Source organism: Bubalus bubalis, chromosome X (genome assembly GCF_019923935.1).
Source record: "Bubalus bubalis isolate 160015118507 breed Murrah chromosome X, NDDB_SH_1, whole genome shotgun sequence".
Taxonomy (NCBI): domain Eukaryota; kingdom Metazoa; phylum Chordata; class Mammalia; order Artiodactyla; family Bovidae; genus Bubalus; species Bubalus bubalis.
Genome location: NC_059181.1, coordinates 39,670,297 through 39,691,685, shown reverse-complemented (window position 1 = coordinate 39,691,685; position 21,389 = coordinate 39,670,297). Strand labels below are relative to the sequence as shown.

The 21,389-nt window shown below is 46.6% G+C and overlaps 1 long non-coding RNA gene across 3 annotated transcripts in view; it reads right to left on the bottom strand.

Annotated features, from left to right (window-relative positions):
• Window positions 1-4,018: 4,018 nt before the first annotated feature.
• Window positions 4,019-21,389, bottom strand: part of LOC123331790 — a 69,589-nt gene continuing 52,218 nt past the window's right edge. The window contains exons 3-4 of one of the 3 annotated variants that reach the window (XR_006548565.2): window positions 7,232-7,293; window positions 6,522-7,119 (exon numbers count right to left, since the gene is read on the bottom strand). This is a non-coding gene — a long non-coding RNA (uncharacterized LOC123331790). Of the gene's footprint in view, window positions 5,655-6,521; window positions 7,120-7,231; window positions 7,294-21,389 lie in introns of those variants that run through there. The other 2 variants (XR_006548567.2, XR_006548566.2) reach the window with 2 other exon arrangements.

Here is a 21,389-nt window from a genome sequence, read left to right as displayed (position 1 = left end):
CCCACCTCTTCATGGGAGAAGTCTCAATATCACATTATAAGAAGAGCATGGGGGTTGGGATATGCTGTGGTGGCCATCTTTGGAAAATACCATCTGTCACATTACTCAGGAAATATTTGTTGATTGAATGGCTGTTTTATACTCTCAACTTCTTTCTCCACCTCTTTGTTTTGCCCCTTACCAACTATATGACTTGGGAAAACTTATTTTATCAGTAGATTGTCCAGAGAAATAGAACCAATAGGAGATTTAGATAGATAAATGGATATAGATATTCAAATTTATGTTTATGTCTATAAACAAATTTATTTTAAGGAACTGAAGCACATGATTGAGGGGACTGGCAAGTCTAAAATTTGTAGGGCAGGCCAGCAGTTTAGAAACTCAGGCAAGAACTTATGTTGCAATCTTGAGTCTAAAACTCATGGTGAGGCAGACACACTGGAAACTCAGATTCAGGAGTTGTTTTGTTTTATTGAAGTATAGTAAATTTACAATGTTTCCAGTGTATAGCAAAGAATACACATATGTATTCTTTTCAGATTCTTTTCCATTATAGGTTATTACAAGATATTAAGTATAGTTCCCTGTCCTTATAGTTTATATACAGTGTAAGGAGATCCAACCAGTCCATCCTAAAGGAAATCAGTCCTGAATATTCATTGGAAGGACTGATGTTGAAGCTGAAATTCCAATACTTTGGCCACCTGATGCAAAGAGCTGACTCACTGGAAAAGACCCTGATCCTGGGAAACATTGAGGGCAGGAGAGGAAGGGGATGACAGAGGATGAGATGGTTGGATGACATCACCGACTCAATGGACATGAGTTTGAGTAAACTCTGGGAGTTGGCGATGGACAGGGAGGCCTGGCGTGCTGCAGTCCATAGGGATGCAAAGAGTCAGACATGACTGAGCAACTGTACTGAACTGACTATGTATCTATTAATCCCAAATTCCCAGTTTATCCCCCTCCTTTCCCTTTTGGTAACTGTAAGTTTGTTTTCTGTTTGTGAGTCTGGTTCTGTTTTATAAATAAGTTTATAAATCATTTATAAACAAATGACTGTATCATTTTTGTTAGATTTCATGTATAAGTTATATCATATGATATTTATCTGTATCCAGCTGACTTCTCTTAGTATGATAATCTCTAGGTCCACCCATATTGCTGAAAATAGCATTGTCTCATTTGTTTTTCTGTCTGAGTAATAATCCATTGTGTGTGTGTGTGTGTATATATATATGCATATACACACACCACCTGGATGTTGTAGTCTTGACTCAAATCTATAAGGCAGGCCAGCAGGTTGGCAGGGTTTCTATGCTATAGTCTTGAGGCAGAATTCCTTCTTCTCTGGGGAAACCCAGTTTTTGCTCTTAATGCCTTCAACTGATTGGATGAGGCTCACCCACATTATTAAGGGTAACTTCCTTTATTTATGGGCAATTGACTGGAAATGTTAATCGCATCTATAAAATACCTTCACAGCAACATCTAGACTGGTGTTGGACCAAACAACTGAGTACTACAGACTAGCCAAGTTAAATAAAATTTCATGATTACACCCTCTCTGAACCAGCTTTCTCCCCTTTGAAATGAAGATAAAAGTCTCACTGTGTAATCCCTTCCCCTTGAGTGTTATTTAGATCTGTTATCTGAGTTTTAATGAATAGAAATAGAATATGCAGAAATGAAGAGATGTCACTTCCAGGATTAGGCTACAGAAAGACTTGGTTTCCATCTTGCCCACCCTCTCTTGCTCAGTCACTCTGAGGGAAGCCAGCTGCCGTGTTGTAAGCTGCCTTTGGGGAGGCCCATGTGGTGTAGAACTGATGTTTCCAGTAATTATCCAGTGAAGATCCAAGGCTGGCATTGGCCACATGGGAAGTGGATCCCCTCCAACCCCCCACCTAGGAGAGCCTCTGGCTCTGGTTGATGTCTTAACAGCAACCTCACAAGAGACTCTGAACTAGAGGCACCCAGTTAAGCCAACCTGGGTTCCTCACCTGCAGAATCTGTGAGATAATAAATGTGTGTTGTTTTAAGCTTCAAAGTTCGGGGGTAATTTGTTACACAGCAAGAGATAACTAACATGCCTCATGAGTGGCAAGCGTCTGGTGTAGTCTCCAGCATACAGTAGGTCATATGGCTTTATATGAAAGTTCTCTCAGAGTTATTTGCATTTTCAGAGAAGACTCCATCCCAAAGGCATGATTTTGTCATGGAACTTTCCAGCAGAGTAATGGGAGGGAGGGTACTTCTGAAACCACTTGAGGTCACACTACATAGATGGCCATCAATTTGATTCCAGGTAAGGCAAAGAGGTAGTCTTCTCCCTCACAAAAGAGGGACTACTAGCTGAGGATGCCCCAAGGCAGGGGTTCTGGCAACTTCCTCAGGAAAAGAATCTATATTGACAACAAATACCTTGGGCTACAGTCTGTGGAGTCAAAGAGTCAGACACAGCTGTGTGCGTACAGACATGCATGCAAACATCTCTAGAGAGGGCACTAGAGAGAGAGGAGCTCAGTGGGCTTCCCTCGTAGCTCAGCTGGTAAAGAATCCGCCTGCAATGCAGGAGTCTGCCTACAATACAGGAGGCTTGGGTTCAGTCCCTGGGTTGGGAAGATCCCCTGGAGGAGGAAATAGCAACCCACTCCAGTATTCTTGCCTGGGAAATCCCATGGACAGAGGATTCTGGTGGGCTACAGTCTATGGAGTCACAAGAGTTGGACACGACTTAGTGACTAAACCACCACCAGAGATGGAGTGGGGAGCAAAGGCCTAATGTCACTGACCTCAGAGCCTTTCCAGGCCTGGGAATAAGCTAGTAAATAATTACACCAATGCAAACATCATGATAAACTGACACCTGTCCTTTGTGGAGAAGGAATTTGTAAACTAGGAAAGTGACGTAGACTAGAGGGGTCAGGAGAATTTCTTGGAGGAAGGGGTATACGAGCTGAGATATGCGGACAAGCAGGCGTTAACTAGACGAAGCAAGGGAAAAGCATGGCAGCCAGAAGAAACATATGCAAATGTCCTGTGATGGGAGCTAACCTGGCATGTTTGAGAACTGATAAGAGAATGATACGTGGCCAGAAGACAGCGATGGGGACAGGGTGAGAGAGAAGCTAGGATGGTCAGCGGGGGTCAGACCATGCTGACCTTGTAGTAAGTTGTAGGTCATGGATCTTTATTTGGAAAACAAAGGGAAGCCATTGGAGAGTTGAAGTGGAGGATGTGACGTAATCAGATTTGTTTTGTTAAATGGTTTTCTGGAGACCATATAGAGATCGGATTAGTGGGAGTGGGAGGAGAGGCTGAGTTGGGTATGGCAGTGGCCCAGAGAAGGGTGCAAGCAGCCTGGACCCTAGCGGGAACTGTGGAGGCGATAAGATGGGAAGCAGCAAGCTGATGCAGAACATAACCTAGCTCCCAGTGGAGACGAAAGCCCCCATATGCAATGCCAGAGAACATTCAATGGATCTGAGTTCAAGTTCTGACTGTGCTTCTTACCAGCTCTGTGGCCTCTGGCAAGTTTCTAAACCTCTCTGTGTTTCAATGTCCTCATGTGGAAAGTAAGCTGAAGGCCAACCTTACTGGCTGGTTGCTCAGACTTTATGAGATAAGCCTCTAAAGTGCCTGGGCTGGGGTACCCCATAGATGTCATAGAACAAAATGCTGACCGAGACAGACAATGTCACTTTTGCTACAACTGACATAATGTACATTTGCTGTACTGTTTGGGAATATTCAAGTCTGCCACAGAAGATGAGTAGATGCGAAAGTCGCTCAGTCGTGTCCGATTTTTTACGACCCCATGGACTATATAGTCCATGAAATTCTCCAGGCCAGAATACTGGAGTGGGTAGCCTTTCCATTCTCCAGGGGATCTTCCCAACCCAGGGATCGAACCCAGGTTTCCACATTGCAGGTGGATTCTTTACCAGCTGAGCCCTCAGGGAAGCCCACACAAGTAGGCTGGATAAAATTTGCCACTGATACGTTTGTAACCAGGGATAGATGTTATGCCGATAACACAGAGCAGAGAACTGAAGAGAAATAAAGAGAGATGGAAGGAGCAAGGGATTCCTAATATTCATGAGGTACTAAATATACAAGAGACACGAAATATTCATGAGTCACTAAATATATTTAAGGCATCTGAGGCACTAAATATTCATAATAAGCTAAATATACATGAGGCATATGAGGCACTCGATATTCAGCCACCCATTGGTAACACTCATTCTGGCCCCATGTGTCCAAGAAATGCAAATAACCACGGCTGTTCCCCAGGCTAATTGAAGACCGGCAGCCAGGGCCTGGCACTCTGTCTCTGAGCCTCTCCAATTGAGCATGAGCGTGACACTGGCCCCAGGCACATTCCAGACTTCTGTGCACCTCAAACCTCAACTGCGGTTTCATATCCACACTGTCAAGTGAGGAAGGCAGAGGCAGCAGAGAGAGACAGCGTTGCCCACCCAGGATATAGGATGGTACCCCTGTCCTAAGTGTTCCAATCTGCTGCATCTCTGTATTTTCATTTGCCTCACGATCATGTGTGATCTGACCTCCTTATCTTGGTTTAGGAGCCTTTCTTTCTTGTGATCTCTGGGATCGATTGCCTGGAAGTGTATTGGGTGTCCATTATTCCCATGTCACAGGTGAGTAAGGATGGAGAATGACACTCTCCTGGCGCCGTGTCAGGTGGAACATAGTGCACTGTGGTTGGGAGAATGGGAATGAGGCATGGCAGGTGGCAAGCCAACTCTAGGGAAATGGTGATTATTTGGAATGGGGTGAGCACTGACTAATGCCAAGGATGCAGAACTGAAGAGTCATAGCTGTTGGGTGCTTGTGAAGATGTAAAAAAAAAAAAAAAAAGCTGAAGTAGGAAGTTACTCATGCCCACAGTGAACTTGTTTAGTGTCCTATGAGATTTGTAATTCCTTTGAGTATGTTAACAAGAATTCCCAAGTTGGAAAATGGACCCAAAACACCAAGAGGTTAAGAACCACTGTGGCAAGCGCTAAGCTCTGATGCAGTAATAAATAGTCCCCTAAATTCTTAGGGACTTAACACAACAAAGATTCATTTTTTCACACACACACACACATAATATGCCCATTTGAGGTTGGCTGAGACTTCTACTTTATCTTGTCCTCACTCCAGGACACAGGTTGATGGGCCATTATTTGGAATATTCCCATCCACTGTGGCAAAGGAAAAGCAAGGTCACTTCCTGCTCATAACTCATTGGCTGTGACTGGTGACATGATTCCACTCAACCACTGCAGCCCAGGAAGTGCAATTCCTCCACGTGCCTGGACAGCCAGAAACATTTCATGGATGTCTCTGATTTGACTTCACTTGGATATACAAAAACTCACAGATGTAGGAGGGTGTGGAGATGAGTGTGTCCAGTTTGAACTTCAAGACCACCTTCAGAAGACCCTGTGAGGTTTTCCAATACCACTGCCATCCCCAGCAGACTTAACTCAATGTCCTCTGCCTCCACCAAAGCATTTATTCAAAGCACAGGGGCGAAGGCGGCCAGTGACAAGCATCCAGAGAGACAGGGCCTCTGTCTTCAGGAGCAGACATGTCAGAATGACACATGCAGTGGCCAGAGAGGAAGGAAGGGCCTGGAAAGAAGGGTGATGGATGGAAGGACGTCAGGGCAGCCGAGTAAACTTGGCATGACCTTTCCAATTTAACTCGGTAATAGGTAAACATTGGGCTTTTTAAATAGCATTTGCTGTAAGTAGGCCTGTTAATTAGTATTAATTAGCAGCTGGTAGTTTCTGTTGCCTCCTAATTGGTGGTTTGCAAGCCAAGAAGTTGAGGTGGAGAGTGGGGTGAAGGTAAAGGTGAGAGGAGAGAGGGGCTTCTAGTTTTCTAGAATGAGCAATTAGTGATCACTCATGTGAAATCAGGGATGCTTCCAAGCCTGATAACTTCCCCAGAGCAGTTACCCTTGGCTGGATCCACTCCCTATTATGCTTGACGCAAATATACACCCAGCTTCCTTTCACAGGTGGCTTTCTCTCTAACCCTATCAGAGCCTGGGACCGATGCAACTTGACAAACTCCTTTCAGAGGCATTGCCCTCTTGCCCCAGCCTGTTCTGGCATGTTCTCTTTCATCCACGGTCTTGCTAAAGAACCCCATCCAGGCCGAAGTTGCCAGATCTTTGGGAGTGTCCTAGGTTTCTGCCCCCTGGGGAGAAGAAGCATGCCAGCTTGGAGAGCTGGCTCCAGTCGGACAGAAGAGAAGAGAGTTGGCTTCTAGAAGGTCACTGAAACGTTAACCCCTGAGCTTTGGATTCACCGAAATTAGGTCCGAGTTCCAGCTCCTCTGCTTGCTATCTGTGTGACCTCGGGCTCATGACCTGTAACCTCTCTGAGCCTGTTTTCTCATGCTGCTAATGAGAGAAACTTTTTCATAGAGACTTTTTGTGAGATTAAATGAAATCATGTATGCTAAATGGTCACCACTCAGCCTAGCATATAGGGTGCTCATTAGATGGCATTTATTATTATAAATGAATATTAGACTCATTAGACAAAAGTTAAGCCTTAATGAGGATTTCAGGCTTCTCAGGTGGCTCAGTGGTCAAGAATCTGCCTGCCAATGCAGGAGACACAGGTTCGATCCCTGGGTTGGAAAGATCCCCTGGAGAAGGAAATGGCAACCCACTCCAGTATTCTTGTCTAGGAAATCCCACGGACAGAGGAGCCTGGCAGGCTATAGTCCATGGGGTCGCAAAGAGTTGGACACGACTGAGCAACTAAACACAGGGAACATACGAGAGATAGTGGAGGACCGAGGAGCCTAGCTGCGGTCCATGTGATCGAAAAGAGTTGGACATGACCTCGCAACTGAGCAACAACAACAAGAAAGGTGACTTTCAGTTGTAAATAACGAGTCACAGTGGCCTAAACAAGATAGTTTCTTTCATGTGCAAACATCCAGAAAAATGAAGCTCATGCCTGGTATGGTGGCTTAGAGACCCAGGTTCCTACTATCTTGTCATTCAAGTGTGCATGGTCTCAATTCCCAAGGTCGCCTCTTGGTCCAAGATGACTGCTCCAGTTCCAGCTGCCACGTCTACATTCCAGCCAGCAGAATGGAGAACAGGTATAAAAAGGGACAAAGGACACGTATCAGCTGTCTTTGAAGGACAGTGCCCAAGAATTTGCCACATGACCTTTCTCCTTACCTTTCAGTTTGGTCATGTGACCACAGATGGCTACAAGGAGGCATTGAGAAGAGATGGTTAATCTGCAAGAGAGGGGAACATCAAGGGGACACACAGAAAAGCAGGAGGTGAAAGTTGTGTCTTTGTCCATTCAGAAAGTCCCATTTGGAGCTAAAGTTAGTGAGGGCTGGTTTGTAACTTTCAGTCAAAACAACAACCAAGACAATCATTGTCACGGTTGTTTCCCTGACCTGGCATTAATGGTGTTTGTCTACGTCAATATGCCTAAGAATAATCATGTGGAGGTGTTTGCTTTAAAAATCCATTTTCTGATCCCATTCCCCAGAAATTACAATTCCTTGGGTGTGGGGAGCCAAGACCAGTATTTTTGGCCGTCTCCCTGCCACCTACTCCCCATTCTATTATAGGCAGTCCAAGAACTACGGTTTAAGAAATACTGGTTTATAGCCAGTTCAGAAGTATATCAGTTACTGCTGCTGTGTAACAAATAGCCCTAAACTTACCAGCTTAAAACAATGTCATATTATTTTGCTCACAAATTCTGTGGGTCAGGAATTTGAAAAAGGTGTAACAGGGACAACTTGTCTCTGCTCCATAATGTCTGGGGCTTCGATGGGGAAGACTCCAAGGCTGTTCAGTTCAGTTCAGTTCAGTCGCTCAGTCATGTCTGACTCTTTGTGACCCCATGAATCATAGCACACCAGGCCTCCCTGTCCATCACCAACTCCTGGAGTTCACTCAGACTCACGTCCATCGAGTCAGTGATGCCATCCAGCCATCTCATCCTCTGTCTCAAAGACTGGGACCTGGAATCCTCTGGAGGCTCCCTCAGTCACACATCTGGGAGCTTTTGGCTGGGACCTCAGCAGGGGCCATCAGCTGGAACACCTACATGTGGGCCCATCCATGTGTCTTGGGCATCCCTGTAGCATAGTCACTGAGTTCTAAGAATCAGACTCTCAAGAGAGATCGAAGAGGAAACTCAATGGCCTTCAATGACCTATCCTCCAGAAGTCAGACAGTGTCACTTCAGCTATAATCACAGGCCACCAGATTCAAGGGGGAGGGGACATAGACTCCCCCCGCCCTTACATTGTATAGGATAAATGAGAGTTCCTGTTACAGCCATCTTTGGAAACCGTCATCTTCCAGGCAACCTGGGCATTGGAAGAGGGACTGTAGGAAATGCCAGGTATGCAGGCTTCTGGTCCCCAACCTGCTGGAAGCAAATCTCCCTTCCTCCTATCTATCTTCTGTGATGACCTTTTTCATCATCCAAGATTCTGCCTTTCCCCAGGTCCTGACCTGGAACTCAGAGCCAGAGGCTAGGGGAATGTGGCCAGCTTTTGCATATGGCTCCACCTCCTCCTCAGGCCTCCAGAAGGCGCCAGTGGTGTATTGGTCTTGTGGTCCTCCGTTGGCTTTGCAGGATCCTATGTGGGAGCCTGAGGAGGGAGCTGATCCAGGCAGGAAGGAAATGCCTGGATTCTCTGGCTGGGATTCCACCCAGGGTGTGTCAGGGAACTCCATTCAGGATTTTAAAAAATCATCTGTCACATGGCTCTTTGGCCAACTTAGAATAATTGCCAAGTTTTTGCTCTCTAAACCATATGGAAGCTACTGAGGAATTCTTTTTTCTTCTTTTTAATATCAATTTTAACAGTGCCTTGGCATGGGATTCTTCACAAAGGAAAACACACCCTGAAACCATTGTGCTGGATTTCTGGGGCCTCTATCTACTCTGGCTGGAAACTCAGACACACAGCATTTTGAGGGCACAGACCCCCCAACTTCTGCTTGGCTGATTTCCTACCCAGGACCATGCTGGTGGGCTCGGCGGAGACCCCTGCACTGAAGGATGGCCCCTGAACCAGTCACACTCCCCTTGACCTACTGGATGCTGCTCCTTTTGGTTAAAATCAAGAGTAACTTCAGACCAACCTCACAGACCTTCATCTGGTCCTCTCACGTACCAGATGAGGGAACAGAGGCCAGAAAGCCAAAGTGATCTGTCTAAAGCCATGTGGCTACCCAAGGCTGAGAGTCTGAATGCTTTCTAACCCCTCCTCTGGCTCTTTTATAAAACGGGCTTTCAAAGGGGCAGGGGGAACACTTTTCCCATCTTGCTAATTAGTAAAATGCCTCTCTCATCCTTCCCTTTTTCTAAACATTTCTTCCTTTCCCTACGTGCACGATGCTATGCATTTGCTATTCCTGTCAACCAACAGAACAGACGTCTATTTGAGCTGACATGTGCATTAAGGTCCCTCTGGAATGAACTTGCTGCTGGTGGCTGTCGTGGTCCAAGCTGTCATTCAAATAATGTGTGACTCTTCGATCCAGGCTTTCCCCCTAATAAACCCCTCAATGGCCCTCTTGGATTTCTTTTAGGAACTCTTGTGTTTCTTCTTTTAATGTGGCCACCACAAAAAAGCCCCCTGATAAGTGTCTGATAGAGGGCAGGACTAGCCCAGAGGCATCATTCAGGGAGGTTTTAAACAAGTCTGCAAGTTCTCTGACCACTTTCCCATTGAGAAGTGGCATTGATGTCCTTTCCCTGTGAATCTGACATGGCCCAGTGACTCACTCAGAACCAGAAGAACACCGCAGAAGTGAATGACCTCCCAGGCAAGGCCAGCTGAGGCCATGAAATCTCCCCCTTGAGACCCTCTCTCTCTGCATGTCATCTCCAGGGGCACTTCCTCCCAGGCCCCAGCTGCCATGTTGTGAGACCCCAAGCCATGTGAGAGGCAGTCCCTCTGAGTCCAGCCTTCAAGGCATCTCAACCCAGGTGCTAGCCTTGTGACTGAAGGAGCTTCAAGATGATTCCAGCACCCTGCCTTCTAGGATGACCATGGTCATCTAGGATGGTCATCTTAGCCTTCTAATCTCCCAACTGAGGTCCCAGTCATCATAAAGCAGAAACAAGCTGTCCCTGTCCAAATTCCTGACCTATGATCCATGAGCAGCGTAGACTGCTTGTTTTAAGTCACCAGGCTTTGGAGCGGTTTGTTACTCGGCGACAGTGGCACCATCCAACGGGGTAGGGGATGTCTTTGTGAAATATCTGAGACTCCCAGGCTCAAAATCCCACAGGGCACATGGGTTCATCAGCCATGACCTTAAGTAGACAATGAAAGTGGAGCTGGTACCAAGCTCCCAGGTGAACTCCTTGAAGGCACTTCTGGGAGAAAATGAAAGAAGTCTGGAGCGGGGTGGCTTCACATTTCTGTTCCCCCCGCCTGGAATGCCCTTCCCTATTCTTTTACTTGGCCAGCTGCTACTCATCACCCAAGACTTAGTTCAGGATGAGTCCCTTTTCTGGACTCCCTGCTGAGCTATATCTGCCCTCTTTAGTGTTCTCACCACAGTAGGTTTCAAATGTTTTCCTAGTTAGACTGGGAATTTCTGGAGTTTGGCAACTTCTCTTGCCAGTCTTAGCCCCTGGGCTCAGAACACGGCCTATCCGCAAAGTTGGTCTCCTCCCCACCTCTACCCCTCCCCATCCTTCCCTTTCTCTCTGACACTCTGGACTCTACTCTCCCCTACCCACCTTCTTGGTGCCCAGCGTAGGCTCTGAGCCCCATTCCCTCTCCTTTGGGGGCTCAGCTGAATTTCCCTCCCCTACCACAGATTCAGCCCCATGCCTGCTTCCCCTGTTTTGGCTGGCACCACTTTTGTGGGTAACAGGAGATGAGAAAGGCCTTTCTGGACCCCTCTCCAGGGACTCCAAACTCAAGAGCAGACCTCAGGAGGGCATGCCCCCCCCGCCCCCGCCCCACAGAGCCTTCCAGGCCGCTCATGAGGGCATGGCCATGGAGGTGGGCAGGGTAAAAGGAGGCCGTGTGGGGCCTGATCTGTCTAGAAAGTGTCACTGGCCTTTCCCACACTGAATCGTGTCACAGAAATTGTTGCTGACAGGGGTCAGGTGGCCTAACACTGAATTTGGAGGGCGGGGATCAGTGTGAATGGTGCCTTGCACAGAGAAGGGGCCCAGAAGGCCCACAGGGCTAATGAAGGCGGCCAGGCATTGTGAGAGGCCTGCAGGACACTCTGGGGGCATGGCGGGGAGGCTGGGAGAGGTCTTAGCCCTGAGGGGAAGAATGCCCATGTCAGGGAAGGCAGGCATTAACTCCAACAGGGCCGAGGGGCCCCGCATTAACTCCTCAAAGGCCGTTGAGCTGGGCCTGTGATTGACAGGTGGGCTCTGTCAATCAGGGGAAGCTGGCGGTGAGAGAGTGGCCACCAGACACAAAAGAGGACATGTTTGATGAGCTCTGGGGGCTGGGCTTGAACAGAGGATGGCTGAGCCCAAGTCGCAGGGAGCCTGCAACCTGATGGCAGAGACCAGAGTTTTAACTGGGGACCTTTTCCACCCAGGCATGGGTTGATTAGAGGGTGTCTGTCTTGGAGAAACTGTCATGGCTCATTGATGATATCCATGCCAGATCCTTGAGCTTGCCTTAGTTATTCAGTGAGGCACTTGGTCACAAATGCAGGGCACAGACGATGACACTGTGTGTGTTAGAGAAGCTTTCCAAAGAGGCGGGGTGGGGATTTGGCAGTGATGGTTTAACTGGGCAGAGAATTCAGGACATGATAGGTGCCGGATAAATATTTGATCATTTACCCATATAGCGCTAGTGCCCCAAATGGTATTTTTAATATAAAGCCCCAACATCCTATTTTCTAAGTATAAAGATTAATTTAAATTAGATGTAGGCAGTCATTCTAGAAAATGTGAACTCTATAGATTAAAGTACAGAGTGGTGGGGGGAGGTGCGTCTTCTCCCTGAAAGTCGGTCATCACCAGCATCATGGTATGTTTACCACCAGACTTTTTACTTATACATCTTTTAAAACATAATTGTGATCAACTGTACACACAATTTGGTAATTTTCTCTTTTCTTGCTCAACGTAGTGATACAAGCATTTTTCATGCTATTCCAAACTCCTGGTAAACATCATTTTTAATGGCTATGTAATATGGATTGGATTTTCAATTTTCATTAAATTTCTGTTTTATCTTCAGCCTGATTGCTTTGAGGAGCCTAATTTCTGCCAGTCCTCATCTGCTTTTCTGTTTATCAGGAGTTGTGTTTCTACCAGGGCTATCCCCTTTTCTGGGGGAGACAAGGAAGAGGGTTCCAAAGGGGATAGATGCAGCATCCATATGGGGCTGCCAGCCAGCCAGAGACACTGTCAGCCAGGACCACCATGGGCCCTGGCTATCCTGTGGCCAGTCTCAATTTCAAACACTAAAATTGAGATGTGTCCATAAGAACACAGGTTCTTCCAGAGACCACATGGCCCACTTACGATTAAAAGATACAGTCCCCTTGGGACTTCCCTGGTGGTCCAGTGGTTAGGACTCCACTTCTACTGCAGGACATGAGTTCAGAACCTGGTTGGGGAACTAAGATCCAGCATGGTCCATACTGCAGCTACAAACACATAGACCAAAAGATATGATTCCCATAGGTATGGGCCCATTGTGATAGAAGAGAAGGTTAGGGTTGCGTAGGGTGGTGGCAGAAAAAAGATTGCAGCATCCAGTTGGGAATGAATAAGAAGTTCTGTGCCAAATATGTACCGTCTAACTTCTACAGGTGATGAGTGTGTCTGTCCAACACCAGTGAACCTATTAAAAGAGGAAAGAGGAACTTCCCTGGTGGTACAGTGCTTAGGATTCCACACTTCCACTTCAGGGGGCATGGGTTTTGATCCTGGCTTGGGAACTAAGACTCTACATGCCATGAAGCCAAAAATAAAATTAAATAAAAATAAACCACTAAGTTAAAAAAAGAGAGAGAAAAGGAATTATGACTCCTTCAAGTAGATAAATGGTACAGAGTGTTCAATTCATTAAGGGACACCTCTCAACATGTGTGTGTATGTGTATACAGTTCTGTGAATTTTAACAAGTATAGATTTTTATAACACTACTTCAAATCCTAAAAGATGATGCTGTTAAAGTGCTGCATTCAATATACCAGCAAATTTGGAAAACTCAACAATGACCACAGGACTAGAAAAGGTCAGTTTTCATTCCCAAAGAAAGGCAATGCTAAAGAATGTTCAAACTACTGCACAATTGCACTCATTTCACATGCTAGCAAGATAATGCTCAAAATCCTCCAAGTTAGGCTTCAACAGTACATGAACTGAGAACTTCCAGATGTACAAGCTGGATTTAGAAAAGGCAGAGGAATCAGAGATCAAATTGACATCATTTGGATCATATAAAAAGGCAGGGAATTCCAGAAAAACATTTACTTCTGCTTCATTGACTATGCTAAAGCCTTTGACTGTGTGGATCACAACAAACCGTGGGAAATTCTGAAAGAGATGGGAATACCAGACCACCTTACCTGTCTCCTGAGAAACCTGTATGCAGGTCAAGAAGCAACAGTTAGAACCAGACATAGAACAACAAACTGGTTCAAAATTGGAAAAGGAGTATGTCAAGGCTGTATATTGTCACCCTGCTTTTTTAACTTATATGCTGAGGACATCATACAAAATGCTGGGCTGGATGAATCACAAGCTGGAATCAAGATTGCTGGGAGAAATATCAACAACCCTGTGGCAGAAAGTGAAGAGGAACTAAAGAGCCTCTTGATGAAAGTGAAAGAGGAGAGTGAAAAAGTGGGCTTAAAACCCAACACTCCAAAAACTAAGATCATGGCATCCAGTCCCATCACTTCCTGGCAAAGAGATAGGGAAACAATGGAAACAGTGACAATCTTTATTTTCTTGGGTTCCAAAATCACTGTGGACAATGACTGCAGTCATGAAATTAAAAGATGCTTGCTTCTTGGAAGGAAAGCTATGACACACCTAGACAGTATATTAAAAAGCAGAGACATCACTTTGCTGACAAAGGTCCGACATAGTCAGAGCTATGGTTTTTCCAGTAGTCATGTACAGATGTGAGAATTGAACTATAAAGAAGGCTAAGTGCTGAAGAATTGATGCTTTTGAACTGTGGTGCTGGAGAAGGTTCTTGAGAGTCCCTTGGACAGCAAGGAGATCAAACCAGTCCATCCTAAAGGAAATCTGTCCTGAATATTCATTGAAAGGACTGATGCTGAAGCTCCAATACTTTGGCCACCTGATGTGAAGAGCCAACTCATTGGAAAAGACCCTGATGCCGGGAAAGATTGAGGGCAGGAGGAGAAGGGGACGACAGAGGATGAGATGGTTGGATGGCATCACTGACTCAATGGACATGAGTTTGAGCAAGCTCCTGGAGTTGGTGAAGGACAGGGAGGCCTGGTGTGCTGCAGTCCATGGGGTCACAAAGAGTTGGACACGACTGAGCCTCTGAACAATCACTATAATCAGGATACATAATATTTCTATCACCTCAAACAATTTCTTTGTGCTACCTTCCTTTGTAGTCACGCTCTCCCCTACTCTTAATGTCTTGCAACCACTGATCCATTCCCTATCATTATAGTGTCATCTTTTCCAGAACCTCATACAAATAAAATCACGCAGCATCTAAGTGGTTGAAGACTAGCTTCTTTCACTCAATGGAATGCCTTTGAGATTTATCCAAGTTGAATATATCAATAGGCCATTGCTTTTTGTGGCTTAATAGTTTTCCATCATCTGGGTATATCACCATTTGTTTAACCATTCACTTGCTGGCAGTTATTTGGGTTGCTACCAGTTTGGGGTAATTATGAATAGAACTGCTGTGGACATCCGTGGATAGATTTTTGTGTGAACATACATTTTCACTTCCCTTGGGTAAATAACTGAGGTGTGAGATTGTTGGATCATATCAAAATTGTATGTTTAACTATATAAGAAACTGCCAAACCACTTTCCAGAGTGGTTGTACTATTTAACATTCCCGCCAGCAATGTATGAGAGGTCCAGTTACTCCACATCCCCATCAGCACTTGCTATGGTCCATGTTTTTTATTTTAGCCATTCTGATAGGTAGGTAGTACATTTCTCATCATTTCCTTTATGGCGAATGATGTTGAACATTGTTTTCTTTTTATTTGCCACCTGTTATCCCCCAGTGAAGTGTTCAAGTCTTTTGACCATTTTTAATTAAATTGTTGGAGGCTTCCTTGGTGGCTCAGATGGTAAAGATTCCACCTGCAATGTGGGAGTCATGGGTTGGAACCCTGGGTTGGGGAGATCCCTTGGAGAAGGAAATGGCAACTCACTCCAGTATTCTTGCCTGGGAAATCCCATGGACAGAGGAGCCTGGAGGGCTATAGTCCATGGGGTCACAAAAGTTGGACACGACTTAGTGACTAAACTACCACCACCACAATTAAACTGTTAAGTCTTCTTACTGTTGAGCCTTGAAACTTCTTTACACATTTGGTATACAAGTCTTTTGTTGGATATGTGATTTGCAAATATTTTCTCTAGTCTGTAGGTTGTTTTTTCATTCTCTTATCAGTGTCTTTCGCAGAACAAAAGTGTTCAATTTTGATGAAGTCAAATTCATCAATTTTTCTTTTATAGGTTATGCTCTTGGTCTCATGTCAAAGAACTCTGCCTAACCCTAGAATATGAAGATTTCCTCCTCTATTTTTATCTACAAGTGTTATAAGTTTTGGACTTGACATTTAGACCTGTGATCCATTTTGAGTAAATTTTTGTGTAAGGTGTAAGGTTTAGGTTGAAGTTCACTTTTTTTTTTTTTTGCTTATGGATGTCCAATTGTTCCTGCACCATTTATTGAAAAGATTATACTCCCTCCATTGAACTGCTTTGTACCTTTGTCAAAAATTGATTAGCCGTATTTTGTTGGGTCTATGTCTGGACTCCTTATTCTCTTCCATTGATCTCTCTCCATCCCTCTGCCGATAGACTGTCTTACTGTAGCTTTATAGTAAGTCTTAAACTCAGATAGCATAATCTTCCAACCTTCTTCTTTTCCAATTTTTTTTCTATTTCCTTTGCTTTTTCCATACCCATTTTAGAACCAGCTTGTCTATACCCGTAAGAAATCCTGCTGGGGTTTTGACTGGAATTATATCCATATATAGGTTGATTTGAGAGGAAATTGGCACTCTTGTTATGTTGAGTCCTCTAATCTGTGATTCCAGTAGGCCTCCCCCACCTTCTTTCGTTTGTTTGCTTGACTTAAGAATTTTCTTCCCTTCTGGGAGAAGGCAACATCTCAAAATGTTTGGTTTCGAGATGAAGAGCTCACCACCTGTCAGGGATACTTCATTTTACCCAAGCACATCTTACTTCCTTCAAGCCCTGTAGAGACAACTTGATTTTCACTGGCAATTTTATACTTTGGGGGCAAGGTGAGAAGAGAAACTTACCAGACTCACTTATGCATCTACTAGAGAACCACATTTGAGTGTTGATGCCTCCATGGGTGACTTCACATACACACGTGTACACCGTGTCCACATGTGCTCACACATACATATATATGGATGTTCACACGTGCACAAACATGCATGGATGTTGTGGATGCCTAGGTGCACACACATGTATGCACAGAAACATACGTATGTGATTTCTATATCTACACGTCCACGTCTACACGCACACACAGGGCCTTGTGGAGGCAGCCCCCACCCTCCTCCCTGCTTTAAGCAGCCACGTGACACTGGGCTAAGAAGAAGGAAGGCTGTTTGCTTCACGTGCGGAAAGCTGGCGGAAACGTGACCTTGAAAGAAACAGCATAAATGCACATGTAGAGAGCTTCTTAGCAACTGCTTATGGAGAAATAGAAATGAATCAGGGAAAAGAGCCAGGAAACAAGGAAGAGGGGGAGCGAATCAAGAGAGGAAGCAAGCTTGACCCTTTAAGGGAGGAGCTGGCTTCTGCTGTGTTCTCAAGGCTTTCTCAGACTCCCGAAAGGGAAGCGGAGTGACGCCTAAAGGCCTCGGGCTGGGAAAATGAGCCACGTTGACGTAAATCGAGTCAGGACAGGAAGGACGCACCATAGACTATGGAGCCACTTATCTCAGCACGGTGCCGGCCTCACCTCCTGTAACCATGGCAGCCATGTCTCAGACTTGGTATCACTAGCCCCATTTTATAGAAACAGGCTGGGAGAGATGAGCAAACATGCCCAAAGTCTCCCAGCAAAGGGCCAAGGGGGGCTGCAAACCCTGAACTGCCAGCCTCCACGTTCCTTGCTCTGCAGTCTCCTGTGAAGCCCTCAGGCTGAGAAATGGCTAAGGTGGTTACTTAACGCAGCTTGATGATTCATCTAGAAAGTCGCAGCCCTGTGCAACCCCAGGATTCAGGAGCCACCGAGATCAGGGAGGCTCCAACTTCCCTCTCACAGTTGACAAAACGGAGGCACAGAGGGAAGGCCCCACAACCTGTCCATGGCCAGCTAGACACAAGCCCCCTCTCACCTCCTGCTTCACCTCATCACCTGGCTTCTCAAGGTCATTGTGGTTGGAGAACCCAGGATGTGGTAAGCCAGCCCTCAGGAATTCTCACTAATCCTATGATGGGGCCTCCAGGGTTTTGGATGGGGCAAGGGTTACAAGTTAGTGGCCAGGCGCAGGGACCCACACTTCTCAGCTCATTCTCCCATGCTGAAGAATTATTTGAATATGCAGAAGCCAAGGAGCCAGAGGGCAGGAGATCTAGTGGTTTAGGCTGGAGGTCCTTGGAGTCATGTTGCTGCTGCTGCTGCTGCTGCTGCTAAGTCACTCCAGTCGTGTCAGACTCTGTGCAACCCCATAGATGGCAGCCCACCAGGCTCCATCTATGGGGATTCTCCAGGCAAGAACACTGGAGTGGGTTGCATGTTGCCTGGGTGCAAATCCTAACTTCCTAAATAAGACCTCGTGCAATGAGTTCACTTCTCCATGCCTCAGTTTCCCTGTGCACTAAATGGGGACATGTATTAGAGTCTTCTGAAGAAGTAGGACCAATAAGGTGTATATACCCATATATCTATCTGTACATACCACATATAGAGATTTATGGAGACTTAGACGTCCCAAGATCCATAGTCAGCAAACTGGAGACCCAAGGCAGCCAGCAGTGGTTCCAGTCTGAGTTCAAAGGCCTGAGAACCAATGTTTTAAGTTCCACTCTGAGAGCAGGAGAAGACCACTAGCCCAGCTCATCAGTCAGGCAAGTGAAGTTACCTCTTACTCAGCCTTCTTGTTCTAGTCTGACCTTCAACTAGTTGGGCAAGGCCTTCCCACCTTGGGGAGGGAAATCTGCTTTACTCAAGCTCCAGATTCAAGTGTTAACCTCAGCCAGAAACACTCTCTCAGGCACATCCAAAATAATGTTCTGGGCTGCCCGTGGCCCGGGCAAGGTGACACAGGCAATTAACCATTGCTGGATCATCTTGGGGAATAAATGAGATCTGTAAAGCATTTGGAATAATTGTTGGCCTGTCCTATGTACTTATTATACATGGGGAAAGGTGATGCTGATAGGATAGATGGTGACAATGAGTGACTCAGGGAGTGGCCAGCAATGGTAAGTATTCTATAAATGATATGAAGAGTTTATTACAGAAGTTAGAGAATCTTTGGGAGCAAGACACATGGATGGAAACAGCTACCAAAAAGCCATTGTGGTCCATCTTTGACTCCTCCAGGAAGATTGAGCTGGGGCTCCCTCACCCCTTAAGACACAGTACCACTTCCCTCACCATCTTGGTTCAGTAGATACAAGATATCCCTGCATGCCAGGATGGACAGAGCCGCACATTAGAGCAATTACCTAGAGCAACCCATCAAAACATCTACAAGAAATGCTTGAATGATGCTGCAGAAGTGCATCTTAGGCACATCTCAGATGTACACACACATTCCCACCATGTCTGCCCATAGCCTCTACCCTGGCCTCAGGCCCACCGGCTGCTGCTGCTGGCAGAGAAGCAAGCTAGGACACCAGGGAGGGCCAAGTGGCTCAGCCCTTCCCACCTCCCTCAGATCAAGCACTTTCTCATCTGTTTCTCCAAAGCTCTTAACTCACAACAGGTGAGTGGACGATGCCCTAAAACCGTGCCTTCCTCCTCCTTCCTTCCTTGAAGAGATACTCGTAAGTAAACATTTTCTCCAGAGAGAATTCCTCCAGTAGAAACAGCCAGCAGAATGGCTGTGAGAGGCCTGCAAATGTTTCCAGCTCTCGCACACAACCCCCATCTAGTGCTGTGTACATGATGTGTAAAGTGCGTGCGCACACACACACAAACACACGGAAGATGGGCCCTATTCCCCATCACTCACCCTAGTCAGGCCCACAGAGTTTACTATAAATCACCTCAGCCAAGAGAGAGGCTGGGAATATGCTGAATCATCTAATTGGCCAAGAAAGACAGTGACAGAACGATCACCTTCCCCTTCAGCCGCCCAGAGAGCCAGCCACTGAAGTGTCCCCTTTTCATGGTAATCAGCATCTTCCAGCCTCAGCCAAGGATGTTGGGCTGAAGCCAGGAGGCCCACCCACCAGCAAACCAACCCTCCTGGGTCAGGGGCCTTCTCTGGGTGGGGTCCCCACCCACTGTGAGAAGGTGACTGGGGGGACCCCTCTGTAAAATGAAGTCTGGCCACCATGGGGCACTTTGAGAGTCTCCGGTGAAGAACACGTCTCTTCTAAACCTGCGATTATGAGGAATTACAGCAGCCCTGCATTGCTATCTATCTGTCCCAATTCTGCTCCTCAGCAGACTTTGTCCTACCCAGAGTCACATTTCTGAGGTTTCGACTGGAGCTGAAGAGCTATTTAGAGGCTTGTGCTCTGTACCCAGTGGCTTCTCTGCTGGGCCCTTGTTTTGTTTTCCTTGGCAGGACGTGTCCACCGAGAGCAGACAAGCAAACCTCACCAGGAAAGCAGGCCCAGAATCCTGTGGAAGAAGGCTGCCCCTCTATACCTCGAACTTATGCCCCTCACCCCCTGACATGAACAGCTTGGATGGGAAAGAGCCACTAAGGGCCCCTCCTTTCTCCTTCGTATGGTACTTTTTTGGTTCTGGCAGTCCACAGAGCCTATAGCAAAGACTCAGACAGACCCAGGCCCCCTGGTGGATATAGGCCTGTGGCAGACGCAGGCCCACAGAGGTCACAGAACTTCAAGCAGACATAGGCCTTTGGCAGTCATTAGGCCCAGTGTCCAGAGAAGGCAATGGCACCCCACTCCAGTACTCTTGCCTGGAAAATCCCATGGACGGAGGAGCCTAGTGGGCTGCAGTCTATGGGGTCGCTGAGGGTCGGACACAACTGAGCGACTTCATTTTCACTTTTCACTTTCATGCATTGGAGAAGGAAATGGCAACCCACTCCAGTGTTCTTGCCTGGAGAATCCCGGGGACGGGGGAGCCTGGTGGGCTGCCGTCTATGGGGTCGCACAGAGTCGGACACGACTGAAGAGACTTAGCAGCAGCAGCAGCAGCAGGCCCAGTGTCCAGGCAAACACTGACTCCAGGGGTAAAACACGCAGCCCACCATCCTAGGTTGGTGGTGGGTTTAGTGAGGCCAGAGGAGATGATTCCTGGCCTCCTCTTAAGCACTTACACAGGATTGATGACCACAGCAGGGCTGCTGACTTGGGGCAAAGCAGAAAGCTCTGACCCTCAGCTTAGCATTAATTCCAGTTATTAGGCCAGACACTTCCCCCCAGGTTGTTTTCTCTGTCCCTACAAAATGAAGGGTGGGAAAGAGGCAAGTTTTCCCACTATGGGCCATCATTCTACTACAGCAGAGCTCTCCTGCTCAGGGCACGGGTCAGGGTGGTGAAAACCGTGAGGCTGCTAGTCAACAGAGACTTTTCCTGAGCCGAAGGCTTCTCTGAGGTGCTTCTGGTGTGTGTCCTGTTTCCCTCGAGCCCCCTTTCTGTCCTCCTCTCTACACATCGGCACAACCAGAGGACAGGCACTGGGCTAGGTACTTATTTTTCTCACGTGACTTCAATTTACACTGCTTCCAGAAACTTTGCAAAGATCTTCCCCTCCACCCACGAACCCCAGCCTGGTCCCCGGATGACTCAAATGCCCCTCCAGCTAAACACCCTTTCCTGGAGGTTATGGTACTTTTTTGGTCCTGGAAGGTGGAATGACTGCCATGGGCCTCTGTCCCCTGAAAGCTCTGGACTTGCCACGGTAAATCCCACAAACCTGTAGGGAGGGAGGCAAGAGGGATTACTAGGAGCAGTAGTAGTAGGTATTGTTTCCCTCAAGGC